Raw genomic sequence first — 6,206 nt, forward strand, 5'->3', positions numbered from 1 at the left:
ATCCAGAGAACATGGTATACACCAGGTTTGATAATTACAATTTTTATTATTAATTACTGCCCAAGCTAACCCAATTTCACATGCCACCGATCCAGGGAACATGACATGCTACTGTAGGTAGTCAGACTTATTTATTCATTATAAGATTTACTTTTTTTAAATGAACAACGCATAAGCACAAAAACAGGAATCCTCACTTCTCCATGTCTGGTTCACATGCTACCGATCCAGGGAACATAGCATGCTAATCCATAGTGGTTAGGTGATGGCTCTCAATGGGAACACACTTAGCACAAATTCAGCATCTAAACATGGTGATCTAGGTGTATCATAGTAAATGCAGAAAATGACGAAGTTTACTAGTGTACTAGGGATTTGAGCACTCAAAACTAATAGTTCTCACTAATTTCAGCAAAGCAATCATTGTATAGATCACTAGTTTACAAGGCATTCAACCATCAGTTCTCATGTTCACATCAAGCACAATATGTCAAATAAAATTCAGTGGGAAATCATTTAAGAAATGGCTTAAGCAACTCAAATATCAAATGATTTCAGCATGATCAATGGATGATATATTCAGATTGGGGTCATGAAACAACTCACCGGGCTTTGATCATGTAGCACTTGCTTGATCACTCTCTAAGCTGCGGCTCTTCTCCATTGCTTCCTCGTGCATGCTCCAGCTTCACTCTTCTTCGCATGTGCCCATTGCTTCTCCTCATCACCATGCCGTGAATCCACCAGGATCCCAGGGAATGTCATCTCGAACTCGGTCAACTCGCAGTAAATGGTGCACAAGCATCAACCTGAAATGGCCTTGGAGAAGTTTTATGACTACCTCAACTGAAGATACCATGGAAGGCATGGTAGTAGAAACTTCCACCGGGCTCATATCGACAGGTGAAATAGTAGGGCTTTGCTCCTTGACATCTGAAGTGACCTCATCATAATCAACAATGAAGATTTCCATCTCAGGCTCAAGCGTTAAAGAATCGATGTGGCTAACATCATCAAAGGTGAACTTTTCCATATCTGGCTCTACCAGCACATGATCAATATCAACCAAAGGTATCTCCTCAATATCAAAAGTAACTAACTGTAGCTCTGGTTCATCCCCACAAGAATCATCACAATGCAAAACTGAATCTAGAATGCGAGTATCCATATGATCTGAAGTGTGTGTGTCAACTAGGATGGTGTCATCATCATCATCAAAGATAATACATGAAAGCTCAATCTTGTCACATGGAGAAACTGGTTCCAGATTTTGTGTAAGAGATTCTTGCTGAGATGAAGTGATTTGTTGCAAGCAAGCAACGGGGCCAGAGGTGGGCTTCTCATTGTACCACTGAAGTTGGTGGAAGGCTATGTTCTCAATCAGCAGAAAAGCATCATCAAGTGTCTTGTTTGTAATAGCTCCACCCGCTGCCATATCAATGTAACCGCGAGTGTCCGAAGTCAATCCTCTATAGAATATCTACAGCTCTAACCATCTCTCAAGCCCATGATTAGGACATCTCCTGAACAAGGCTTTGTACCTCTCCCAAGCATCATACAAACTCTCGCCTTCACGCTAAACAAAGTTGAAGATATCATCTCGAATCACGAACTGCTTGTGTAGTGGGAAATATTTATCCAAGAATGCTTGTGATATCTCAATCCAACTGTATGACCTTGATGGCAAGGATCGGTACCAAACACGAGCATCATCACAGAGAGAGAATGTAAACAACCTACACATGATTGCGTCTTGAGGAACTCCGTGGTACTTGACTGTATCTGAATACTCCATGACTCAGTGTAAGTGCTCATAGGGATCCTCAGTAGGCCGTCCTCCAAACTGACATTGTTGAACCAAAGCAATAAGACTAGGTTTCAGCTTGAAGTTCTCTACCTCAATAGTTGGCCAAACCGGTCCTGTGATATAGCACTGACTTTTGGGCATCCGAAGATCATGAAGCAAGGCCATCTTAACCGAGTGTAACTCTAGAACAACCTGTAATTAGTTCAGATTTCCGATGGACACTCATAAACAGTAAACACTAGTCAGAAAGTTAGTATCCTAATAAGCCGAAGCAACAAAAAGAAAAAAGGTAAAGGAAGCACAGAAATAAATTTGACTAGAAATTTAAACAAAAACTATACTAATCCTAGTCTATAGCTTCACACAATCGTTCGACGCTAGTCCCCGACAACGGTGCCAAAATGATCATTTGTGAGTACAGTGGGGTTTTATGCCCAAACTGTGAGTGTCGTGTTCTCCACAGGGACTAGGCGATTGCAACGATGCTCGGCTAAAGCTAGGTGACATAATTCAGATTATGAATGCAAGAAAATAAACCTACACTAAACAAGGTTGTTCCCGGAGATCGTTGACAAAGAAAACGAGAATCAGCAAAGGGAGATTCAGATTTTACTCAATATATTTTTGGTGTTTTCATTATACTTGAGAATCTAAAACACCAACACAAAGGGAAATAATATGACAAGGACACATATGTAACTATCAAGCATATGACAGGAGGAAGAAACAAGCTAATATGACAGGGACAAAATTGCATCACAACACAAACAATTGTAGTAGGCATATATCACAAACATTTATCTCACAAGAACTTGAGCTAATACATGGACTACGAATCTGAATATATTTCTGTAGAAAAGGGAACACACCGATGACAATACACACATGAACTGGAATTAAAAGACACAGGGTGAATTCACATATGAGCTAGCAGACCACTAATTCATAGATCAAATTAAACATACCAAATGTTTTCCAAAGCAACTAGAAATCAACTAGTCAGAACACATAACAAGATGCACCATATTATACAAGTAGGAAACTAAACTTATCAGGTTGCAAGATCTTATCAAATCTGAATATTACATGTACTTCACGTCTCAAATTTTACAGAAATTTCAGAGAAGAGAGGGAGAAAGAGATATTGCAGCAGCAAGATTGAGGAGAGAGCAGCAACAAAGGGAGGTTGAGAGAGAGATTCGGCGGAATGTGTTGAAGAAGGAGAAGTAGCCGACAGAAAGTGAAGGAGAAGAAAGGAAGCATAGGCGTGGGGGAAGCAGCAGCAAGATTGAAGAAAGAGGAGCAGCAAGGACGTGAGGATGGGGAGCAGCAACAATTTTGGGGGATAGAAGAAGAGAAGTAGCAGGAGATTGGAGAAGGAGCAGCAGAGATCGGACGCAAGCAAAGCAGCATCAGGAACGTGGGAAGAGCGGCAACAGCGTGGGGATGGTCGCGCGGGGCACCAGGCACCTTGTCTGGTTGAGCGCGCGAGCGTGGGGTGGAGGCGCGGTGATGATGCGATGGCTCTGGTGGCTGGATGGATGGGCGGTGTGTGCTGGCGGCGGCGTGGGGATGGATTGGTGCTGGTGGATGCTGGTGATGGAGTGGTGGCATGCCGCCACGCCGGCCTGGTCGCGGCGGCGGCCGGTGGTGGAGAAGGTGGCGTGAGGGGGAGAGAGGTGTAGCCAGGCCCGAAGGGGATCGAGGGCCACCCTATGGATTTTGACCCCTCTCGATCAGATCTGCCACTTTGCACTTTTGCGCTCCTTCTATCTTCTTCCTTCCCAAGTAGATCCCCTCTCTTCTATAGTTAGCCCCTCTGGTTACTTATTGTCGTCACACACAATCCCTTCTCTCTTCTCGTTATCCACATAGTAGAAATCTTGACGATTATAGTGCCTTTGCGCACTTTTCTGCAAAAGAAAGAAGTCACTAGTCAACATGCTCTTTCATGAATATCATCAAATATTAAATATCTCATAGCAAGAATTGATGGTCAGAACTCAATAAATGGTATATTTCTATGCCTAAATTATGTATATGAAATGTGCTTATCAAGTTCCCCCACACTTAAACCATTGCTTGTCCTCAAGCAAAGGTATATGACAAGAGCAAGAATGTGAACAGTGAGCTGAGTAAAGAATGTCCTGGTAAAATAGATCTCCAAACAAGGCATGCTTCAGACTTAGCTAGTGAAAATTAATGGTTAAGAATGCTACAAAGCAATAGGATCCTAGTAGACTTGGACATTTTAAACTTCTACAATGATAAAAGAAGATCAACAAGTTTAAATGATGATTGTGCCAAATGGTTCCTAAAGAGAGCATGATCCCGAGAACCAAAAAGAAATGGAGGTAATTCTTGTGATCAAAACACTTATTGAATTTGAAAGTAGTAATGACAATATTTCATCGGTCTCACAAAAGGAACATACCACCGATCCCGAGAACATGGTATACACCTGGCTCGACCAATTATTAGTTTTTTTGTTTGTCTCCCCAAAGGAACATACCACCGATCCAGAGAACATGGTATACACCTGGTTTGACAATTACAATTTTTATTATTAATTACTGCCCAAGCTAACCTGATTTCACATGCCACCGATCCAGGGAACATGACATGCTACTGTAGGTAGTCAGACTTATTTATTCATTATAAGATTTACTTTTTTTTAAATGAACAACGCATAGGCACAAAAACAGGAATCCTCACTTCTCCATGTCTAGTTCACATGCTACCGATCCAGGGAACATAGCATGCTAATCCATAGTGGTTAGGTGATGGCTCTCAATGGGAACACACTTAGCACAAATTCAGCATCTAAACATGGTGATCTAGGTGTATCATAGTAAATGCAGAAAATGACGAAGTTTACTAGTGTACTAGGGATTTGAGCACTCAAAACTAATAGTTCTCACTAATTTCAGCAAAGCAATCATTGTATAGATCACTAGTTTACAAGGCATTCAACCATCAGTTCTCATGTTCACATCAAGCACAATATGTCAAATAAAATTCAGTGGGAAATCATTTAAGAAATGGCTTAAGCAACTCAAATATCAAATGATTTCAGCATGATCAATGGATGATATATTCAGATTGGGGTCATGAAACAGCTCACCGGGCTTTGATCATGTAGCACTTGCTTGATCACTCTCTAAGCTGCGGCTCTTCTCCATTGCTTCCTCGTGCATGCTCCAGCTTCACTCTTCTTCGCATGTGCCCATTGCTTCTCCTCATCACCATGCCTTGAATCCACCAGGATCCCAGGGAATGTCATCTCGAACTCGGTCAACTCGCAGTAAATGGTGCACAAGCATCAACCTGAAATGGCCTTGGAGAAGTTTTATGACTACCTCAACTGAAGATACCATGGAAGGCATGGTAGTAGAAACTTCCACCGGGCTCGTATCGACAGGTGAAATAGTAGGGCTTTGCTCCTTGACATCTGAAGTGACCTCATCATAATCAACAATGAAGATTTCCATCTCAGGCTCAAGCGTTAAAGAATCGATGTGGCTAACATCATCAAAGGTGAACTTTTCCATATCTGGCTCTACCAGCACATGATCAATATCAACTAAAGGTATCTCCTCAATATCAAAAGTAACTAACTGTAGCTCTGGTTCATCCCCACAAGAATCATCACAATGCAAAACTGAATCTAGAATGCGAGTATCCATATGATCTGAAGTGTGTGTGTCAACTAGGATGGTGTCATCATCATCATCAAAGATAATACATGAAAGCTCAATCTTGTCACACGGAGAAACTGGTTCCAGATTTTGTGTAAGAGATTCTTGCTGAGATGAAGTGATTTGTTGCAAGCAAGCAACGGGGCCAGAGGTGGGCTTCTCATTGTACCACTGAAGTTGGTGGAAGGCTATGTTCTCAATCAGCAGAAAAGCATCATCAAGTGTCTTGTTTGTAATAGCTCCACCCGCTGCCATATCAATGTAACCGCGAGTGTCCGAAGTCAATCCTCTATAGAATATCTACAGCTCTAACCATCTCTCAAGCCCATGATTAGGACATCTCCTGAACAAGGCTTTGTACCTCTCCCAAGCATCATACAAACTCTCGCCTTCACGCTAAACAAAGTTGAAGATATCATCTCGAATCACGAACTGCTTGTGTAGTGGGAAATATTTATCCAAGAATGCTTGTGATATCTCAATCCAACTGTATGACCTTGATGGCAAGGATCGGTACCAAACACGAGCATCATCACAGAGAGAGAATGTAAACAACCTACACATGATTGCGTCTTGAGGAACTCCGTGGTACTTGACTGTATCTGAATACTCCATGACTCAGTGTAAGTGCTCATAGGGATCCTCAGTAGGCCGTCCTCCAAACTGACATTGTTGAACCAAAGCAATAAGACTAGGTTTCA

The 6,206-nt window shown here is 41.9% G+C and overlaps 2 non-coding genes across 2 annotated transcripts; both read left to right on the forward strand.

Moving 5' to 3' along the window:
- The first annotated feature begins 1,501 nt into the window (after positions 1 to 1,501).
- LOC123155116 (small nucleolar RNA R71) lies at positions 1,502 to 1,609 on the forward strand. The gene has a single exon (XR_006477233.1). It is a non-coding gene; the product is annotated as a small nucleolar RNA R71 (small nucleolar RNA).
- A 4,217-nt stretch (positions 1,610 to 5,826) lies between these two features.
- On the forward strand, positions 5,827 to 5,934 carry LOC123155117 (small nucleolar RNA R71). The gene has a single exon (XR_006477234.1). It is a non-coding gene; the product is annotated as a small nucleolar RNA R71 (small nucleolar RNA).
- Positions 5,935 to 6,206: the final 272 nt, after the last annotated feature.

Source organism: Triticum aestivum, chromosome 7A, assembly GCF_018294505.1.
Source record: "Triticum aestivum cultivar Chinese Spring chromosome 7A, IWGSC CS RefSeq v2.1, whole genome shotgun sequence".
NCBI classification, from domain to species: domain Eukaryota; kingdom Viridiplantae; phylum Streptophyta; class Magnoliopsida; order Poales; family Poaceae; genus Triticum; species Triticum aestivum.